Source organism: Vulpes vulpes, chromosome 12 (assembly GCF_048418805.1).
Source record: "Vulpes vulpes isolate BD-2025 chromosome 12, VulVul3, whole genome shotgun sequence".
Classification (NCBI taxonomy): Eukaryota; Metazoa; Chordata; class Mammalia; order Carnivora; family Canidae; genus Vulpes; species Vulpes vulpes.
The window spans coordinates 48767400-48789908 of record NC_132791.1 but is presented as its reverse complement, the minus strand read 5'-3'; the positions used below and the strand labels follow the sequence as shown (position 1 = coordinate 48789908).

Genomic DNA, 22509 nt, shown 5'->3' with positions numbered 1-22509 from the left:
TTCACCAACAATGGATATAATGTGTATTTTTATTTTTGGTCAATTAGATGAGGACATTATTTGACTTGCATTTCCCTAATTACAAAGAGTCATATATATGCTTCCTTGCCTGCTGTATTTCTTATTCAGTGAATTACCTATCCAACTCCATGGCCGATTTTTCTGCTTGCAACTTCCTCATTTTGATCATAAGTGTAGCTACTATATTTCTAGCACTTGGCTGTGTTCCAGACACCATGCTAGATGCTTGAAAATAAAGTTTGTTTTAAAACAACCCATGCTGCAGATGGGAAATACAAGAAACATACAGAAATGAAATTCAGGGACCCCTGGGTGGTGCAGCGGTTTGGCGCCTGCCTTTGGCCCAGGGCGCGATCCTGGAGACCCGGGATCGAATCCCACGTCGGGCTCCCGGTGCATGGAGCCTGCTTCTCTCCCTCTGCCTATGTCTCTGCCTCTCTCTCTCTCTCTGTGACTATAATAAATAAATAAATAATTTAAAAAAAAAAGAAATGAAATTCATACCCTAGTCTTTTTTACTCTTGAGGCTGCCCCTTCTCTCCTATGTCACTTTATCAAAAAGCCTCATTTTAGGGGCACCTGGCTGGTTCAGTCAATAGAGCATGCAACTGTTGATCTCAGAGTTGAGTCCAAGCCCCATGTTAGGTGGGAGCCTACTTTAAAAAAAAAAAAAAAGCCTCATTTTGCCCAAATGTGGAAACCGAAAGGGAAGTGACTCACCCAAACATTCATAGCCTCGTAGCTAGATGCCTATCTCAATGTAGACCACTGGTGGGCTTTTCACTTTTTCTTCCCAGAAAACAACATTTCCCAGAGGCGATTCAGGCAAATATTTCAGATCGGCCAGCCTATTACCTGTGTTCTTAGAAATAAAGAACTAACACAAAGTACAAAGGTCAAAGATAAATAAAAGAGAAACACCAAGAAACAGAGACTTTGGCCCCATTCCATCCATATCACATAGTCCAAGAAGAGGACTGATGGCCCTTCAAGTCAGCCTTAGGGTGTAAAATGGTCTCCAGTTACTTCCCAACACCCACCTGCCAAATTACAATTTTTTTTCAGATTTTATTCATTTATTTGAGAGAGAGAAAGTATTGGGAGGGATAGACAGAGAGAATCCCAAGCAGACTCCATGGCGAATGTGGAGCCTGGCATGGGGCTTGACCCCTCCACCCTGAGATCACGACCTAAGCCAAAACCAAGAGTCCAACTCTCAACCTACTGTGCCACTTAGACACCCCTTCAGCTTTAGAGTCTTAAAAAAAAATGGGGGCGAGATGCAGTGGGTTAAGCGTCCAACTCTTGATTGTGGCTCAGGCCCTGATCTCAGAGTCATGAGATTGAGCCTCGGGTTGGGCTCCACACTCAGTGCAGTCTGTTAAAGCTTCTCTCCCTCTCCGTCTGCCCCTCCCACCCCTCTGCATGCTCACACTCTCTGTCTCACATAAATAAGCAAATCTTTAAAAAAAAAAAAAAACACAAAAACTCTGAATCTGAATGAACTATTAATCACAGACATGAGTAGCAAATAGTTTGAGTTTCTTCTCTCTATAAAGTTGAAACATTCATTTTACAGTTCTTTATTTAATAATCCGGAATTCCAAGAATTCCCCCCCCCCCCTTTTTTTTCCTCAAAGTGATTAACCCAATGAGAAATACAGGAGGGGTGCCTGGATAGCTCAATCAGTTAAGTGTCTGCTTTTGATCTCAGCTCAAATCTTGATCTTAGGGTCATGGGTTTGGGCCCCATTAAAAAAAAAAAAAAATATATATATATATATATATATATATATATATATATATATAAAGCAGAATGGGGTAAATTATTTCTAAGAAACTGCTAAACTCTCTTCCTTCCAAAGCATTGATTAAATGCCTATATAATGAGTTGACAACAATTTGAGGCCAGGTTCATGGAGGTGCATTAAAATATTTTCTGGGGATCCCTGGGTGGCTCAGCGGTTTAGCGCCTGCCTTTGGCCCAGGGCACGATCCTGGAGTCCCAGGATCAAGTCACGCGTCAGGCTCCTGGCATGGAGCCTGCTTCTCCCTCCTCTGTGTCTCTGCCTCTCTCTCTCTATGTCTATCATAAATAAATAAATAATTTTTTAAAAATAATAAATAAAATATTTTCTACCTTCAAAAAATTAAATTTTTCCAATCATAAAAAACTAAAAAAAAAAAGTCTTATGTGCCAAACACTAGATTGGACACTAGAAGTCCAGGGACAAATAGAACATAGTTCCTGTTCTTTTGAGGAGCAATAATCCCTCTTGTTATCACGTTAACATGTTACACGTCATGAAGCACTTTAAATGTATTTTGAACACATAGTATGATTGCAAATTTAACTTGGAAGCCATCTACTTTTTATTTTTCCTATGTTTTTTGTTTTGTTTTGTTTTCTGTGATAAATCCAGATCTCTAACAGACCAGAATATGGTTTCAGGTTGGAGGGATGGGCTAGACCAGGAAGGAGAGATCTTTCTTTCTTCTACAAGTGGGACCCTGGTAAGAGTTGGTTTCAGGATGCTTCAGACAGTATTATCAAAATCTTAAATGGCATCTCCACCCTTTTAAATACTTAGAGGGAGCCTTTCACTCACAAAATCCTTCTTTGAATTCAAGGTAATTCTCCTGTTTCAAGACAGTTAAACTGGGTCACAAAAAAAGAGCCACTTTCCCAGGATTAGATGGCAAGATGGAGTAAAATTTCATTACCTTCAACTCCCAGAGTCTCATTCGGTGAAGCCCAACCATGAAGGGCAGAGGACTGATGCTGACATCTAAATTATGTTTCCAATCAGATTGATCACGTGCTTGACAGAGCTGCTAGATTAGCCCATTAACCTCTGGAATGCTGTCAGCCTCAGGTCTCAGAGTCCACATGAATATGTCCTGCTGCAATTCTCTTTTAGAAGTTTCTACCTACTGGGGGGGCCTCACTGGCTCAGTCAGCAGAGCATGCAACTCTTGATCATGGGTTGCAAGTTTGAGCCCCATGCTAGGTGTAGAGATTACCTAAAAATAAAATCTTTTAGGGGCACCTGGGTGGCTCAGTCAGTTGCTTAACTGACTCTTGATTTCGGCTCAGGTCATGATCTCAGGGTCATGAGACAGAGACTCAGGTCAGGCTCCATGCTCAGCTTAGAGCCTGCTTGAGATATCCTCTCCCTCTGTCTGTCCCCACCCTCTTTTTTTCTCCAAAACCAATAAGTAAAATTAAATAATCTTTTAAAAATATTTTTTAATTAAAAAAATAAATTTCTACATATCAATTCTCTCCCATGTGATTATAAATCCTTTACCTGTATACAAATGCTCAATCTGTGAGCCATGAAAAACTTCTTTAAGGAGACCAGCTATATTGGGTGTGTTGTCTTGCTTTTTTGTTGTTGTTTTTTTCTTTCTTTCTTTCTTTAAAAATTTTAAGTAACCTCTACACCCAACACGGGGCTCAAACAGTGCTGAGATCAAGAGTCACACATTCCCCCAACTGGCACCCTATTTGTTGTCTAATTCTTTTTTTTTTTTAAGATTTTTTTAATTTGATTTTTTTAAAGATTTTATTTATTAATTCATAAGATACACACGCAGAGAGAGGCAGAGATATAGGCAGAGGGAGAAGCAGGCTCCATGCAGGAAGCCCGATGTGGGACTTGATCCCGGGACTATGGGATCACACCCTGAGCCAAAGGCAGACGCCCAACCACTGAGCCACCCAGGCATCCCAAAGATTTTTTTTTTTTTTAATTTGAGAGAAAGAGGAAAGAGAGTGGTGGGAGGTGAGGAGATAATTTTCAGCAGACTCTGCACTGAGCCCAACACGAGGCTCAATCCCACAATCCCGAGACCATATCCTAAACCAAAAATCAAGATTCGGACACTTCACAGACTAAGCCACCCAGGCACCTGCTGTCTAGCTTTTTTTTTTTTTTTTTAAGATTTTATTTATTTATTCATGAGAGACACAGAGAGAGAGGCAGAGACACAGGCAGAGAGAGAAGCAGGCTCCATGCAAGGAGCCCAACGTGGGACTCAATCCCTGAACTCCAGGATCACGCCCTGGGCCGAAGGCAGCTGCTCAACCCCTGAGCCACCCAGGCATCCCTATTGTCTAGTTCTTAAGTGTGTGAAAAGGAGTATGAGTTTATACACACAGACTAGCCGGACTGTCAGAGATAAGCACTCACCTATTACTCCCACCTCGTCCACAATTACTTCATTCTTCCTGTCTCAGTTTCCTTATTTGCAACCTAGAATTTGATCCTGCCTTCCTCCTTCCCAGGAAGTTTAGGTAGATTTTTGATGCAAAAGCAGGGCCAAGAACTCTCCAATTTTTTTTAAACCAAATATCACCAGACAAACATTCTATTAGACTTAAATCCTATAAGGAATAAAGCTCTCAGTAAACCTGTCTTCCTGCTATCAAAACCCCATTATTTGACAGAATCAAGAACAAAAGATTGTTTGATGTATGCTTCAAAAACTGTTTGCAGGGGCGCCTGAGTGGCTCAGTCAGTTAAGCGTCTGCCTTCAGCTCAGGTCATGACCCCACTGAGCCCTGATTTGGTCTGCTCCCTGTTCAGGGGGGAGGGAGTTTGCTTCTCCCTCTCCCACTGCCCCTCCCCCTGCTTGTGCTTTCTCTTCTCTCTCTCTCTCTCAAATAAATAAATAAAATCTTTTTTTTTTCTTAAGATTCATTTATTTACTTATTTATTTATTCACGAGAGACACAGAGACACAGGCAGAGGGAGAAGCAGGTCCCTGCAAGGAGCCCGATGCAGAATTTGATCCCAGGATCCCAGGGTCATGCCCTGAGCCAAAGGTAGATAGACGCTCAACCACTGAGCCATCCAGGCATCCCTAAATAAATAAAATCTTAAAAAAACAAACAAACAAACAAAAAAACCTATTTGCAGTTAGTGATGAAAGTCAAGGGAAAGGAAGGCAGAACTCCTGAGACAGACTTGTTTCCATGGTAAAAGTTCATTCTCACCTAAGAGCTGATTGGCAAACAGGCATGAAAACCACTCTAATCTCAAATATTGAGAAGTGAATATTGGAGAAGGGAGCCCTGTTTCCACACTACAGGTAGAGGCTATTTGGAAACATAATTATACCTTTTATTCTAAATTGATTTAAACTTAAAATTGATGGAATATAGAGTGCTGGACTGTTCCATGGTGTTATTTTTTTAGGGCTTAAAAAACCCTTAAACCCTTGTTTTCTTTCTTTCTTTCTTTCTTTTAAAGATTTTATTTATGCATGAGAGACACACAGAGAGAGAAAAGGCAGAGACACAGGCAGAGGGAGAAGCAGGCTCCATGCAGGGAGCCGGACCCAGGCAGGACTCGATCCCCGGACTCCAGGATCACGCCCTGGACTGAAGGCAGGAGCTAAACCGCTTAGCCACCGAGGGATCCCCCCTTTTTTTAAACAGCTGTTTTCTAGGGAAAGAGACTAGAGGAGGATTGACTCCCTTTGGTACAGTGTAACTCCCACACAAGACTCTCTCTGCTCTGTGGCCAGCCTATTTTGAACCCAGTCCAGACTGCACCTAACAAGTTCCAAATGTCTCCGAATCTGTGGCAAACTCCCCAAACTCAAATTCTACAGAAGAGCAATTTTACCACATTGAAACAGGACTAAAAGATGGAGGGATAGGGTAACGGGGTGACGGGCATTAAGGAGGGCACATGAGGGATCCCTGGGTGGCTCAGTGGTTTAGCGCCTGCCTTTCACCCAGGGCGTGATCCTGGAGTCCCGGGATCAAGTCCCGCGTCAGGCTCCCTGCATGGAGCCTGCTTCTCCCTCTGCCTGTGTCTCTGCCTCTCTCTGTGTGTGTCTCTCATGAATAAATAATAAAATCTTAAAAAAAAAAAAGATGCAAGTGTCTTAAAAAAAAAAAAAGGAGGGCACATGACGTGATGAGCACTGGTGTCATACCCAGATGATAAATTATTGAACACTACATGTGACACTAATAATGTACTATATGTTAGCTAATAGAATTTAAACTTAAAGAAGAAAGAAGGAAGGAAGGAAGGAAGGAAGGAAGGAAGGAAGGAAGGAAGGAAGGAAGGAGAAAAAAAGAAAACAAGACTAAAGACAAATCCTCTGGAGAGAATGGACTTGTATTTGGGGGTTCCTAGGGAAATACACTATGCAAAGTATAAACTGTGATGAAGAGACGAAGGGACCCCGAAAAAATTATTGCTCACCTTGGTGGTTTTGTCCCAGGTGCTTTATAAAATCTTTCACGGGGCACCTGGGTGGCTCAGATGGTTAAGCATCTGCCTTCTGCTCAGGTCATGATCCTGGGGTCCTGAGATAGGGCTCTGAGTTGGGCTCCCTGCTCCACCTTTTTCTCTGTCTGATTCTCTGTCTGCCTCTTCCTCTCTCCCTGCTCATGTGCTCACATGCTTTCTCTCTCTCTCCCTCTCTCTTTCAAATACATAAATAAAATCTTTTTAAAAACCCAAACTTGGGTCACCTGGGTGGCTCAGTTGGCTGAACATATGCCTTCAGCTCAAGTCATGATCCTGAAATCCTGGGATCCAGCCCCATGTCGGGCTCCCTGCTCAGGGAAGAGTCTGCTTCTCCCTCCATCTGCTCGTGCTCTCTCTCTCTCTCTCAAATGAACAAAAATCTTTTAAAACTAACTAACTAACTAAATAAATAAATAACCCAAACTTGTATCTGTGACACCTTCACTCATTCAGGTGGCCTTTATGCAGCACCTCCATGTGCCTAATACTACTATTATAAAGATATGTCAAACACCTCTTGATTCATGCTTAGCTCCCACCACCACCAGAAATAAGCAGAGATAGCTCCCTATTCCCTTTTGTGAGCTTCCTTAATAATTTTTACCATTTGGGGCACCTGGGTAGCTCAATCAGTTGAGCACCTGACTTCAGCTCAGATCATGATCTCAGAGTCCTGGGATCGAGCCCCAAGACAGGCTCCACACTCAGTGGGTAGTCTGCTTCTCTCTTGCCTTCTGCCCCTCCCCTCCATGTCTTCTCTCTTTCTCTCCCTTTTCTCTCTCTCTCTCTCAAATAAATAAAATCTTTTTAAAAATATTTTTTACCATTTGTTGAGCACCTACAGTATGCCAAGTACTTTCCATATAAGAGGTCCCCAAAATTCCTCTGTTCACAGAACCATAGGAAAATTCAATAAGCTTGCCACCATTCCCTTGGGCCAAAGGAAATACCTAACAGCTCCATGTAGTAAATAATTAGATCCAAAAACACTAAGATGCATTAATATACTAACAACTTAGTAGTTGTTTGAAAAAATATTTTTATTTTATTCTTAAATAACTACAAGTATTTACAAATGGGATGTTCACACCTATAGTACACTGCTCAGCTTCTTAATCAGATTGGATACCACCGCCCTCCTTTTGTGTTCCACGCAGATTTTCACATGCTACTTGCCTTTTATCGTACTGAAAACCTCGCTTTGTGAAGTACAACACAAGGCGTCAAGTAATATAGTGCAATCTAATGTTGAAATGACAAGCTACCTCTGCTTCATTGTGTTTGCCTCAGAAATTTGAAAAATTCCTCGGTGGTCTCGCGTGACTTCACTGCAGAGCTTTAGGGTGCCTGAACACACAGTTTGAGAACCATGGACATACACTGCTTCGCTTCAACTTCAGAACAGCTGTGAGTACAACTATACATTTATAGATCTGGGCAACCAGGCTGAGGACAGTTGAATAATTTGCAAAGTTCACATAGTTAGTAGGTGGTGCTGGATCTAAATCTAGGCCTGGATCTTGCATCCCTGCATGTGTGCACCTAACCTCAGCTGGTCTGCCCAAGACCCCACCCCACCCAGCACCAACCCTAGTCCCCCACCCGGTTCCATTTGCGCTCCAACAAGATGAAAGAAACTATCACGAGCCAGGAGAAACTCGCCAAACTGCAAGCACAACTGCGCATTGGTGGGAAAGGAACTGCTCGCTGAAAGAAGGTGGTTCATAGAACAGCTACAGCAGATGATAAAAAAACTTCAGTTCTCCTTAAAGAAGTTAGGGGTAAACAATATCTCTGGTATTGAAGAAGTGAATATGTTCACAAACCAAGGAACAGTGATCCATTTTAACAACCCTAAAGTTCAGGCATCACTGGCAGCGAACACTTTCACCATTACAGGCCATGCTGAGACAAAGCAACTGACAGAAATGCTACCCAGTATCTTAAACCAGCTTGGTGCAGACAGTCTGACTAGTTTAAGAAGACTGGCTGAAGCTCTGCCCAAACAATCCGTGGATGGAAAAGCACCACTTGGGGGATCCCTTGGTGGCTCAGCGGTTTGGCGCCTGCCTTTGGCCGAGGGCGTGGTCCTGGAGTCCCAGGATCGAGTCCCAGGATCGAGTCCCAGGATCGAGTCCCACATCAGGCTCCCTGCATGGAGCCTGCTTCTCCCTCTGCCTGTTTTTCTGCCTCTCTCTCTCTCTCTCTCTGTGTGTGTGTGTGTCTCTCATGAATAAATAAATAAATCTTAAAAAAAAAAAAAAAAAAAAAAAAGGAAAAGTACCACTTGCTACCGGAGAGGAGGAGGATGATGATAAAGTTCCAGATCTTGTGGAGAATTTTGATGAAGCTTCCAAGAATGAAGCAAACTGAATTGAATCAACTTCTGAAAAAGATAAAACTTGAAGAAGTTACTGGGAGCTGCTATTTTATATTATGACTGCTTTTTAAAATTTTGTTCATGGATCTGATAAAATCTAGATCTCTAATATTTTTTTTAAAGACCTTTTCTTTTTTTTTTAATTTTTATTGACTTATGACAGTCACACAGAGAGAGAGAGAGAGGCATAGACACAGGCAGAGGGAGAAGCAGGCTCCATGCACTGGGAGCCTGACGTGGGATTCGATCCCGGGTCTCCAGGATCCCGCCCTGGGCCAAAGGCAGGCGCTAAACCACTGCGCCACCCAGGGATCCCTAGATCCCTAATATTTTTAAGCCCAAGCCCCTTGACACTGCAGCTCTTTTCAGTTTTTGCTATATACAATTCATTCTTTGCAGCTAATTAAGTTGAAGAAGCCTGGGAATAAAGTTTGAAACAAGGTTAATAAAGTTCTTTGCCTAGGAAATAATAAATAAATAAATAAATAAATAAATAAATAAATTTATCTAGGCCTACTGGGCTCAACATCCTGTTAATCGTGCTACCTCTCACCAGCTTTGCAGGATATTAGAATCACAGACTCTCAGATCTGGAGGGGATATGAGGCATGATATAGTCTCAGCACGTGGAAAACCAATGCCTGAAAAATGAAATGATCTGACCAAGGTGCACACTGCTTAAAGGCAGATCTGGGGCCCAGGCTTCCAGGCTCCTAGTCTAGAGCTCTCTCCATTCCAACAGCCTACCACCCTTTTAGGAGAGTTTAACAGGAGAAGTGTCCCCAAGAAGAATCTGCCCAATAAGTACCCATGTGGGGGCTCATGGGGTCCTTGGAAGCAAAGAAGGGCTACCCTCCAAAGATCAGAGGCTGCTGTTGGGGTACACATGGTAACTCTACATTCCTCCCTCTGGTGTCTTCCATTTGGAACTAATCCTCAAGCTAATCACTGCTCTCTCTGCTCTTTTTGGGCATCTTGTCGCTATCAAGTAAAGCCTCACCGCCTGAGTCCCCTCTCCTCTTGACCTTCCTTCCATAGTTCAGGGCAGGGCTTCTGAAATGCCCAGGAGAATGATGGTTCTTCTTCTCATTGGTGGTCTTTGCATCTCTGTTGCAACAAGGAACCATTTGTGCAAGAAATGTTTCTGCAGTTTTAAGAAGCACTAAAATAAGCAAATGGCAAACATGTTAAGGTCGTGCAAAGGTATATCTGAAATTTCCAAAGGAATTTTAGAGTTACAAATTTTTCATGAAAACAATAGCTCCCAGAAAACATCTTTTTGGGTTCCAGGTTCCCACTGAGCTATTCGTAAGTATCACCTGCAGGTAAGAACGGGGACATAAGAGGTCCCTGGGTGGCTCAGCGGTTGAGCATCTGCCTTTGGCTCAAGGGGTGATCCTGGGGACCTGGGATGGAATTCTGCATCAGGCTCCCCTTCAAGGCTCCTGCTTCTCCCTCTGCCTGTGTCTCCTGCTTCTCTGTGTGTGTCTCTCATGAATAAATAAAATCTTAAAAAAAAAAAAAAAAAAAAAGGAATGGGGACATAGGATAGCAGATCTTCCCATCCTACTATCCACCTGACAATTATCAAAAAAAAAAAAAAAAAAAAAAAACAGAAAAAATAGAAAATCCCTTAATTTTCTCTCTGCAGTTTTATGTTTTCAGAACAGGAAGCTCTGGATTCAATTTTTTTTCTGTGCAAACATAAAACCATTTCCTGGCTGGGCATTAATCCTCCCCTGCTTTTGCACACTCCTCTAGAAGACATCCCACACTCTTCTTCTATAGAAGCCAAGAGTTGAAAGCACTTGTTTAGGAACGGACGGCAAGGTCAGGATGATGATAATGATGATTATATTCAACTCTGGACATGTACTGTGTGCCAGGCCAGGCACTGTGCTAAGGGCTCTACATTTATTATTTATTTTCTTTTAATACGAAATTTTATTTTTAAAATTTATTTATTTATTTATCTATTTGATAGAAAGAGAGAGCTCAAGCAGGGGGAGCAGCAGAGGGAGAGGGAGAAGCAGATCTCCACTGAGCAGGGAGTTTGAAGTGGGGCTGGATCCCAGGACACTAAGATCATAACCTGAGCTAAAGGCAGACGCTTAACTGACTGAGCCACCCAGGTGGCCCTCATATGAAATTTTAAATGACTTATTTTCAAATATATACACAGAATATGGCATAAAGCATATATATATAAAGTATATATATAAACATAATATATATGTATATATATTTTATATATTTTAAAATAGTTATAAAGCAGGTGCCTGGCTGGCTGGCTCAGTCAGTAGAACATGTGGCTCTTGATCTCAGGGCCATGAGTTTGAGACCCATGTTGGGTGAAAAGCTTACTCAAAAAAAAAAAAAAAAGTTACAAAGCAATAGTCATGTAACATCATTCAGATAAAAAAAACAAAACATCACCAACACCTCAAAAGCTCCTCTCCCATCACAACCCCACCGTTCTTTGTAGAGGTAACTTCTATTCTAATTTTTACAATCATCATTTCTTCATTTTTCTTCATACTTTTACCAACTGTTGACATAGCCATAAATAATATGTGGCTTAGACTATAAATAGCTTCCCTCCAGGATTCAGCCTCCTATTCCAGGGACCTCTGCTGCTCAGACTTCCCTTCACATCTTCCTGGCAAATCCTCTAATTCCTGGATTTTTCATCTAGCTGCTTCTTGAGAAACAGTAAAAAGCCAAAACTGCATATCTAAAATGTCTTTACTGTATCTTTAAATCCAATTGATAGATAGACTCAGAATAGAATTCTAGGTTAGAAACCAATTTCCATGGGACATTTGAAGGCATTTCTCCATTGCCTTTTAGCAATGGGATTTGCTAAAAATCTACTGGGATCTTTGAGATATCTGATGTCATTCTTATTCCTGTTCCTTTCTGGATGCCCTGTTTTTCCCCTCTGAAAGCTTTCAAGATCTTTTGTTTCCTTTTTAAGTTTGTTTGTTTGTTGGTTGGTTGGTTTAGTGATCTCTATATCCAACGTGGGGCTTGAACTCACAATGCTATGATCAAGAGTCACATGCTATTCCAACTGAGCCAGCCAGGCGCCCCTGAGATCTTTACACAGGATCTGGAGTTTGGGAGTGATGAATGCTATACTGTACAATCCAGACCCCTCTTCAAGAATGCAGGACTTAGGGATCCCTGGGTGGCTCAGTGGTTTGGCACCTGCCTTTGGCTCAGGGCGTGATCCCAGAGTCCCGGGATCGAGTCCCGCGTCAGGCTTCCTCCATGGAGCCTGCTTCTCCCTCCTCCTGTGTCTCTGCCTCTCTCTGTCTCTTTCTGTGTCTCTCATGAATAAATAAATAAATTAAAAAAAAAAGAGGGGATCCCTGGGTGGCGCAGCGGTTTGGCGCCTGCCTTTGGCCCAGGGCGCGATCCTGGAGACCCAGGATCGAATCCCACATCGGGCTCCCGGTGCATGGAGCCTGCTTCTCCCTCTGCCTATGTCTCTGCCTCTCTCTCTCTCTCTCTCTCTCTCTCTCTGTGACTATCGTAAAATAAAAAAATAAAAAATAAAAAAAAAAAAGAATGCAGGACTTATCTCCCTCAGCTTCTGGGAATGCTGCCATGACCCTCAGCTATCAGTCCTCTTTGGAGAATGCTTTGGCTGAAGAAAACCTCCAGGACAGCCTGTACTGCATAAGCGACAACATCGGAGTACGAAAGGTCCGGCTCCCTCACCACAATTGGCAAGTTCTGAAGGCTCATCCCAGCTCTACAGCTCCCCGTGGGAGGTCAGCTGAGGTCTTCCCTGGGCCTGCAACACAGCCCACTTCTTCCTCTGCCCCATCTTGTTTCCTTCTCCTTCCTTCTATAAGTGTCGACCCCAAGAGCACTGTCTCATAAACACCCTGCCTGCTACTCTCCATCTTAGAGTTTGCTTCCTGGACAACCCAGCTTGAAACTACAACATGCCTTGCTTTAGGTCCTTCTGCATTCACCATGTTGAACAATCCGTTGGCCGCATATTATTAGCTAATGTTTACCTTTACTGCGAGTATGATGGCATTGTGCCTAGTTTATAGATGCACAAACCCAAGCTGTGGAAGCACAAAAACTTGCACAACAAGGCCACCCGGGTAGTAAGTAGCAGAAAAGGGATTTGAAACCAAGTCTGCCTCAGTGCAAAATCAGCACAGTGTTTGGGGCGCCTGGGGGTGCTCAATGTTTGAGCATCTGCCTTTGGCTCAGATCATGATCCCGGGGTCCTGGGATCGAGTCCTGCAACAGGTTTCCCAAGGGAGCCTGCTTCTCCCTCTGCCTATGTCTCTGCCTCTCTCTGTGTGTCTCATGAACAAATAAATAAAATATTTTTTTAAAAATCAGTGCAGTGTTCATTTCTGGAGTAGCTGGGGAGTTTTGGCTATGCACCCAGGGTTTCAGGCTTTCTGAGGAAGGAAAGAGAAGCAGGCATCAGAATGAGTGGGTACACAGGAGTTAAGCACCCAGCATGAATACAGTTCTCCATCTTCTTTCAGGGCAAGGCATTTTGTTCCTATGGGAGAGCACTGACTCCACAGGCTATGATGGATGTTGTGCCATCAGGAAGCATGGCATCCACTCAAATGAAAGCTGCATGTTTCTCCATGAAAAGTTCTAATATTGGACTGGTAAAAAAAAAAAAAAAGAAAGAAAGAAACATACAGTTGGGAAACAGGTTCCATTTAGCGCTTTTCTCATCTGACAAAGATTTAATATTTAATTTTATTGCCAGCCAAGTTCACATGACATTGGAAAGAGTCCTTCTGGACCTCATTTTTTTCTTTTGGCAAAATTTAAAAAGTGAAAATAGACAAATCCCATGGGTTTTAAATACTTCAAGAATCATGGGATGCCTGGGTGGCTCAGTGGTTGAGCGTCTGCCTTCAGCTCAGGTTGTGGTCCCGGGGTCCCGGGATTGAGTCCCGTATTGGGCTCCCTGCAAGGAGCCTGCTTCTTCCTCTGTCTGCGTCTCTGCCCCTCTCTCTATCTCTCTCATGAATAAATAAAATCTTAAAAAAAAAAAAAAAGTTCTAATCTGTAAGAAAGAAGAGTCTTTGTAAGAATTTGGTGGTCCTCTAGCCCTTGGGTGAACCTTCTGGTGGTGACACTGGTTCTGCCCACACTCAAGACAAGCTCCCACAGAAAGTGGATGTCAAAGCGGCCTGGGCAAATTTCTGTATTGTTCCATTAGTGCTGGAAGGGCTCTCTGATATCACGTGGTCCAGGTACTATACTTTACCAAATGAGGGGGAACCCTCAGGCTCAAAGGGAAGACTCAATGGCAGATGCAGAGATAGAAACCAGGCCTCCTAAAGGGATGATCAATTGCCTCAGTTTTCCCAGAATATGGAAACCTTGGTGTCAAACTTGGGCAAGTCCAGGGAAAAACATGATGAGTTGGTCATTCTGCTTCTTGATTCTGCTTGTCCAGTGCTTTCTATAAATATTTCAGGAAGCTGCATCATTCCCTGCTGATCCCAAGCTCAAGAAGAAAGTTGTTTGTTTCCTTTAACTTCCCTTTCAAGTCTTACACAGAATTTTTGTGCACTGTGTGCTCCTCCCTATTGCCTATTTCTCTTCATTTCCTTTCCCTTGTTTTCTCTAGGAAAGTGGAGTCTGGGGATCCCTGGGTGGCCCAGCGGTTCGGCGCCTGCCTTTGGCCCAGGGCGCGATCCTGGAGACCCGGGATCGAGTCCCACGTCAGGCTCCCGGTGCATGGAGCCTGCTTCTCCCTCTGCCTGTGTCTCTGCCTCTCTCTCTCTCTCTCTGTGACTATCATAAATAAATTAAAAAAAAATTAAAAAGGAAAGATTCTTTCAAAAAAAAAAAAAGAAAGTGGAGTCTGCAGGGCAAGCAGGGTGACAGTCCTTGAGGAATTGGGAGGGCATGAGTTTATCTCCATAAAACCAAAAAGTCCTATGACTGCATCTCAGTGGTCAAAATGATGTCCAGAGAGCAAAGCAGTATTCCTCATATCACCTGGAAGGTAAGAGTTAGCCTTTGAGTAAGTAGACAGCTCCTGAAAAGGTGTTATTTGGTAACTACTTTGAGTAAGTAGACAGCTCCTGAAAAGGGCCAGGGATGGTTCTGTGCTGTCCCTCCAACAAACACCTCTTCTTACTCAAGTCAATAATTCCATCATCAGGGCAGCACCGGTGGCTCAGCGGTTTAGCTCTGCCTTCCGCCCAGGGTGTGCTTCTGGAGTCTCGGGATCAAGTCCCGCGTCAGGCTCTCTGCATGGAGCCTGCTTCTCCCTCTGCCTATGTCTCTGCTTCTCTGTGTGTGTGTGTCTCATGAATAAATAAATAAAAATTTTTTTAAAATTCCATCGGGGGGACACCTCTGTAGCTCAGTGGTTGAGTGTCTGCCTTAGGCTCAGGGCAGGATCCTGGGGTCCCAGGACCTAGTCCCATATCGGGCTTCCTTCATGAAGCCTGCTTCTCCCTTTGCCTGTGTCTCTGCCTCTCTCTCTGTCTCTCATGAATAAATAAATAAAATATTTTTAAAAAATTCCATCGGGGGGGGGGTGCAGCCCCAGCCCCGGTGGCGCAGCGGTTTGGCGCCGTCTGCAGCCCAGGGTGTGATCCTGGAGACCCGGGATCAAGTCCCACATCGGGCTCCTTGCATGGAGCCTGCTTCTCTCTCTGCTCCTCTCTCTCTGTGTCTCTCATGAATAAATAAATAAAAATCTTTAAAAAAAAAAATTCCATCGGGGATCCCTGGGTGGCTCAGCAGTGTGGCGCCTGCCTTTGGCGCAATCCTGGAGTCCCGGGATCGAGTCCCGCATTGGGTTCCCTTCGTGGAGCCTGCTTCTCCCTCTGCCTGTGTCTCTGCCTCTCTCTCTCTATGTCTATCATGAATAAATACCATCTTTTAAAAAAAAAATTTCCATCATCAGAGTTTAATTCCTGCAGCTTAGCCAAAGACTTTACTCTCATTACATGCAAATGTCCCTTGCCAAGGTTAATGAATCAGCCATCAATCTCTCCAAAGAAAAATACTTTCTCAGAAATTCCAACCACTTCCCTGCCTTTCCAGTGCACCCATCCTAGTCTATGTTCACAGTTCAGGCTCACATACACATGCAAACTCTTCACCAGTCTGCATCTACTCTACCTACACTCCCTGTCATGTCCCCACAAGCTGGGGACATCCTTCCAACCAGCTCCCATCATAGGGTCCCATGAGAGCAGTGTCTCATAGAATAAAGTCTGAACACTTCTGCTTGCCTGTGAAGACCTGTCTGATTTGCTAATGGGTGTGCTCTGATGTACAGAGCCTTGGTTTCTTGGTTCACAGATATAGTCACAGAGCCTGAACTGGGGCACAGTTTGCAGGGATGCTAAAAAATATATACATGTTGATCAACTGACTGATTCAGCTCCTTCTACACACATTTATCACCTATGATTTCCTGACTGAAGCCTCCTCTCACAAACTCCCAACAACACCCTGACTTTGCACACATACTCAATAGTCAGAAATTTCTGTTATACCTTGGTCCTTGGGCTTCTTTTTTTTTAAGATTTTATTTATTTATTTGGCACAAAGAGAGAGTACAAGCAGGGGGAACAGCAGAGGGAGAAGCAGACTCCCCGCTGAGCAGGGAGCCCAAAGCAGAACTCAATCCCAGGACCCCAGGATCACAGCCTGAGCCAAAGGCAGACACTTAACCAACTGAGCCACCCAGGTGCCAGTTCTTGGGCTTTTTAGCCTGGAAATCCCTGCTTTCATCTCCATCAACCTAGTCAGTCTACCTGTCCTTCAAGATCTGTTCAAGGGGATCCCTGGGTGGCTCAATGGTTTGGCACCTGCCTTCGTCCCAGAGCATGATCCTGGAGTCCTGGATCGAGTCCCGCATTGAGCTCCTTGCATGGAGCCTGCTTCTCCCTCTGCCTGTGTCTCTGTCTCTCTCTGTGTGTGTGTGTGTCTCTCATGAATAAATAATAAAATAAAATCTTAAAAATAAATAAATAAATAAATAAATAAATAAATAAATATCTGTTCAAGTCCTGTTTCTGCCGCAACCCTTTGTGAGGATTCCAACCTGGCATAGCTCCTCCTTTGCTGTTGTGTTCACCTCTCAGCTGGCACTCTGGCTTAAGTAGTCCTGCATTTCTGCACTGCCCTGGTGCAGCAACCTTACAGTACTGTCCCTCTGCTTCTTTTGCTGGCATTGCTTCGGTCTTCTGCTCTTTTCTCTGAATCCCCTCTCTCAGATGGTTCATACAATCTCACAGCTTCAACTATTCCTTCTCCATAGGAGATCTGAAATCTAGACACTCAAAATTCTGTCCTTTCTCTGCAGCTCCTCAGCCAAATTTCCAGCTCCCAAACATTTCCATTGGGCTTTGCTGCCATCACTTTTCTCACCAAAAGAAGCCCTGATTTCTCAGGTCATGCCATCGCCTTTCTCTCCAGTCACATAGGCTGGAAAAATGCTAAGGACTGAGGAGGAATGAGGAAGAATGGTAAATTAAGTACCGAGAACTGGTCAGTTCTTAAGAGAGATCTGCCAATATCTTTGGCACCACCTCCACCACCAACTCATTGTCCACACAGCAGTCAGAGTAATCTTTTAAAAATGTCAGTCAGGGGAAGCCTGGGTGGCTCAGCAGTTTAGTGCCTGCTTTCGGCCCATTGTGTGATCCTGGAGACCTGGGAGTCCCACTTTGGGCTCCCTCCATGGAACCTGCTTCTCTCTCTGCCTCTCTCTCTTTTTCTCTGTGTCTCTCATGAATAAATAAAAAAATAAAATCTTTAAAAAAAATGTCAGTCAGGGTGGGACACCTGGATAACTCAGGTAAGCATCCAACTCTTGATTTCCACTCTGGTAATGATCTTACTGCCAACTAAGCCATTCAGGCACCCCAGAATACTTTTTTTTTTTTTAATTTATGATAGTCACAGAGAGAGAGAGAGGCAGAGACACAGGCGGAGGGAGAAGCAGGCTCCATGCAGGGAGCCCGACGTGGGACTCGATCCCGGAACTCCAGGATCGCGCCCTGGGCCAAAGGCAGGCGCCAAACCGCTGCGCCACCCAGGGATCCCAGAATACTATTCTTTTAAAGCATTATTCAAAGAATAAGAGAAAACTCTTAGATTTTAAAGATTTGATGCAGAAATTAAAAGAATGTAATCTAAAGGTTGGAAGATGGGGTGCCAAGGTGAGTCAGTCAGTTAAACATCTGACTTAATTTTGGCTCAGGTCATGATCTCAGGGTCATGAGCTTGAGCCCCATGTCAGGCTTTGCACTGGGTGTTGAGCCTGCTTAAGATCCTCTCCCTCTCCCTCTGCTCCTCCCCCCACTCTACCCAGCACACACACTCTCTATCTAAAATAAATAAGTAAACAAAAATAAATAAAGGTTGGAAGAAAAGTTGAGGAATTCCTCCTAGATAATAAACCAATAAAACAAAACAAAAACAGATGGAGTCCAGGCAAGAAGAGATAAAATGAGAAAATGAAAGGATCAGCCAAGGAAGTCTGTTATCCTCACACAAACATACAAATACAATTGTATAAAAAGAACATAGAAAATGAAAAGAAAGAAACTATCAAAGAAATAATACAAGAGGGGGTCCCTGGGTGGCGCAGCGGTTTGGCGCCTGCCTTTGGCCCAGGGCGCGATCCTGGAGACCGGGGATCGAGTCCCACGTTGGGCTCCCGGTGCATGGAGCCTGCTTCTCCCTCTGCCTATGTCTCTGCCTCTCTCTCTCTCTCTGTGTGACTATCATAAATTAAAAAATAATAATAATAATACAAGAAAGTTTACCAAAACAAAAAGTCATATGTTTACAGACTGAAAGAATGCATGAGTACTAAACAAGAAATAAAAAAGTTGTAAACCAAAACCACATCATTGTGGAATTTCAGTATGCTGAGGATAAAGAAAAGTTTCTATAAGTTTCCAAAGAGAGTAGGGGGAAGAAGCACAGGTAACCTATATAAGACTAGCATTCAAAATGGCATAAATTTCTCAACAGCAATACTGGAAACTAGAAGATATTGGAAGAATGACTTCAACATTGCATGGGAAAATTATTTCCAACCTATAACTCTATACCCTACCAATATATTAATCTAAGAAAAAATTTAAATATCAACAAGTGAGAGTAGAATAAAGATTTTCAGACATGTGAGGTCTCAAAAAATGTGTTTCCTATGCACCCATTCTCAGGAAGCTACTAAAATATGTTACCCACCAAAATGAGGGAGCAAACAGAGATAAAAAGACATAATATTTAAGAAACAGGATGTATAACAAAGTGGAGAAGCAAAGTGAACCCTATCCTGATAGTGAAAAAAGATACTCAAATGACAGCTCTTCAGTATGCAGAGAAACAGCTCAGCCCGACTGGAGAGGGTATGAGAATTCAGTGTCTTGAGAGGTGTTTTAGAAGAGTGGCACAATTAGGGGCTGAAGTGGTAATAACTACATAGAAAAGAAGCAAACAACAAAAGAAAAGAAAACTATTCATTCCAGGCAAGACAGAAAGACTTGTAGGGAAAGAAAAGTAAGGCTGGTTTACCACATGCCCCTCCTCTAAATAGTATTTATATAATCATAGTGTAAACACTGAACACTTTCCTAAGTAAAATTATAATTTAACTATCTTGGGAGATGAGAGAATGAAAAAGATGGATTTCTATTTGGTAGATGGGGAAAGAAAACAGAGGCAAATCCTCAACTTCCATGGTGGGAGGTCAACAGGTAATACCTAAAATTGAGAAATTAATAAATAGGATTCAAATATATTTTGTTTAGAAATATAGAAGTAGGGGTACCTGGCTGGCTCAGTTGGTTGAGCATGTGACACTTGACCTTGGGGTTGTGAGTTCAAGTCCAAATGAGTGTAGAGTACTTAAAAACAAAATCTTAAAAGTAAAATTAAAAAATTTTTTTAATTTAAAAAAAAATTTTTTTTAATTAAATAAATAAATAAATAAAAGTAAAATAAAATCTTTTAAAAAAAGAAATATGGGGCAGCCCAGTTGGCTCAGCGGTTTGGCGCCACCTTCAGCCCAGGGCGTGATCCTGGAGACTCGGGATGGAGTCCTATGTCAGGCTCCCTGAATGGAGCCTGCTTCTCCCTCTGCCTGTGTCTCTACCTCTCTCTCTCTCCTCTCTGTGTTTCTCAAGAATAAATAAATAAAATCATAAAAATTAATAATAATAAATAAAAATAAAAATATAAAAAAGAAATAGGGAAGTAATACTAATAGCAACAAATAAAAAGAATTGAAAGTGGTTGTTTCTTAAGAGGAAAAAAGGGGGTATAATTGAAGGCTGTGCTTTTCTTAAATCCTATAAAACTTTTAACTTTTAGGAGCATGTTTTTTATTTAATATAAAAATTAAGAAAAAATAAGGCCGATTGTTTTGTAGTGTCACAGAAAGGGGTCCCTGAGGAAAAATTCAAAACCAAGCTGAGGAATAATAACACAGTTCTACTTTTTAAATTACATATGTATAAGGGAACCTGGCTGGCCCAGTTGGTAGAGCATGTGACTCTTGGACTCAGAATCATGAGTTCTATCAAGCCCCAAGTTGGGCATGGAGTCTACTTAAAAAATTAAATAACAGAGCAGCCCAAATGGCTCAGTGGTTTAGCGCTACCTTCAGCCCAGGGCCTGATCCTGGAGACCCGAGATCAAGTCCCACAACGGGCTCCCTGCATGGAACATGCTTCTCCCTCTGCCTATGTCTCTGCCTCTCTCTTTCTGTGTCTCTCATGAATAAATAAATAAAATCTTTTTTAAAACAATAATAAATAAATAAAGTTAAATTAAATTAAATTAAAATAACATGTATATATCAACATGCAGAAAAAAGAATCCACACTAAAATTCATAATGGTTATCTACAGGGAATGGATGGGTGAGACTCATTTTTTAGATTATGTATTTCCATTTTGTTTAATTTTTTTGGTAACGAGCATGAATCATATATACAAAATTTTTTAAAGTTCATTTGTTCATGCATCACATCAAGTATTTATTTGGCTGATAACTACCTTAATTATGCTTATACTCACAAGCACAAGTTTTTCAAGGATGGAGATCATTTTAGAAGCTTTACTGTATGTGCCCCACCGTGCCAACCAATGGGCTGGCCATCCATCAGGCAGGTTCATACAGGCTGAAATTATAGTAGTGAAGCTTCCATCAGAGCAACAAGAAGCCTGTTGTACCATCTACTGTCACCAGATGGCAGGTCTCCATCAGAAGTCCCATTCTATGGACTTTTTCTCATTATTTTCATTCCTTACTCCACCAAAGTAATTTATCTCATTGTGTTATTATAAATTGTTTAAACGTCTCTCTCAGACCAGACTGAAAACTTGTCCGGGATAAAAACATCAACTAAGAGACTCCTGGGTGGCTCAGTTGGTTAAACATCTGCCTTTGGCTCGGGTCATGATCCTGGGGTCCCAGGATTGAGCTCTGTGTCATGGTCCCTGTTTCTCCCTCAGCAACCCCACACACACGCACACACACACTGCTCATGCTCTCTCACTCACTCTCAAATAAATAAATACCATCTTTAAAAAAAGGGTAATTCATATTAGACTCATAAGTGTTGAGTCCTGGCCTGAATTCAAGTAGATAAATTTTTTTTAGAATGAATAGATGGATGAATACTTCTCTGAAAACTAATAAAACCCCACAATCATCTCCATACTTTCTTCCCCAACAATCAACTGAAAAGCATTAATTGGGAATTTCTGTGTCCTATCCAAGGCTCAGAGATGGGAGTTTAGAATGATGAGAGAATAAAAAAACAGAATAAAGAAGTATTAACCACCTGATATCTCTCTTCAGAGGAGCTCCTCCAACTCCAAACCTTCCAAGGCTAATAGTGAAGATATACCTTCTGCCATCTGGGCTTCTCCATCCAATGGGAGAAACATGCTGGTGTCCCTTGAGAGATCCCCCTGTGATTGGGATTTACAAAGCCTACCCTACAGAGCTTTCACAATGATGAAGGAAGCATCTTCAAACATGAAACAGTAATAGCTTGCAGATTTAGATCCTCTGATGGACCCCAGCCCTCACAAGCTTATGTGTTCAACAGACAACCAACTGTTTCCATTTCCCATACAGGAGGCCCCCTTTTTTTCTTCCCCACAACTGGAACTCTGGATCTGAGAGACAGAGAACTTTTTTCTTCCCCACACCTGGAACTCTGGATCTGAGAGACAGAGAACTTATGCTCCTCTTCCTTCCTTGGACATAATATGTGTGGAGGAACTTTGCAAGTCATTGAAGTTAAATTGGGGGGACCAAAGGGAGGGTCCAGGGTTCAAGCAGCTGTGGCATTTCGACTGGGAGTTGAGGATCCCCAGGGAGTGGGAAAAGACCAATCTCCAAGGAGAAGGGGTGGAGACCAGAGATTGAAAGTCCCTGAGCTCTGCTCAGTGTCACACTTTAGAAGAATATGCATGGAGGTATATTCTCCCCCGCCCTGCTCCATCCCCCCTTATCTAATTAGCAGAGGAGTGTAAAAAGTCAGAAATCCTATCTCTCTTTCTCTTCTGGTATTTTTGGCTACCTCCACCCACTCACTCTACTGCCCCCATTCCAACTTGCTCCACAATCTAAGTGGTGCTTAGTAGGGTCAGGGCCCTGGAAGGAGCCTGGAAAAGAAAAGTAGGAGAACCAGGAATTTGGGAGTTTAGTGAGAGTGTGCATTCGGAAAGAAACATTGATCTAGGATGCACACCATCATCGTTGTAGGGTGACCAATCACCCAGTTTGCCCAACACTGTCCGGATGTAAGCACTGAAAGTTCCACTCTATGGG

At 42.8% G+C, this 22509-nt stretch overlaps 1 pseudogene; it reads left to right on the top strand.

Moving 5' to 3' along the window:
- The first annotated feature begins 7923 nt into the window (after positions 1-7923).
- On the top strand, positions 7924-8786 carry LOC140594896 (transcription factor BTF3-like; annotated as a pseudogene).
- Positions 8787-22509: the final 13723 nt, after the last annotated feature.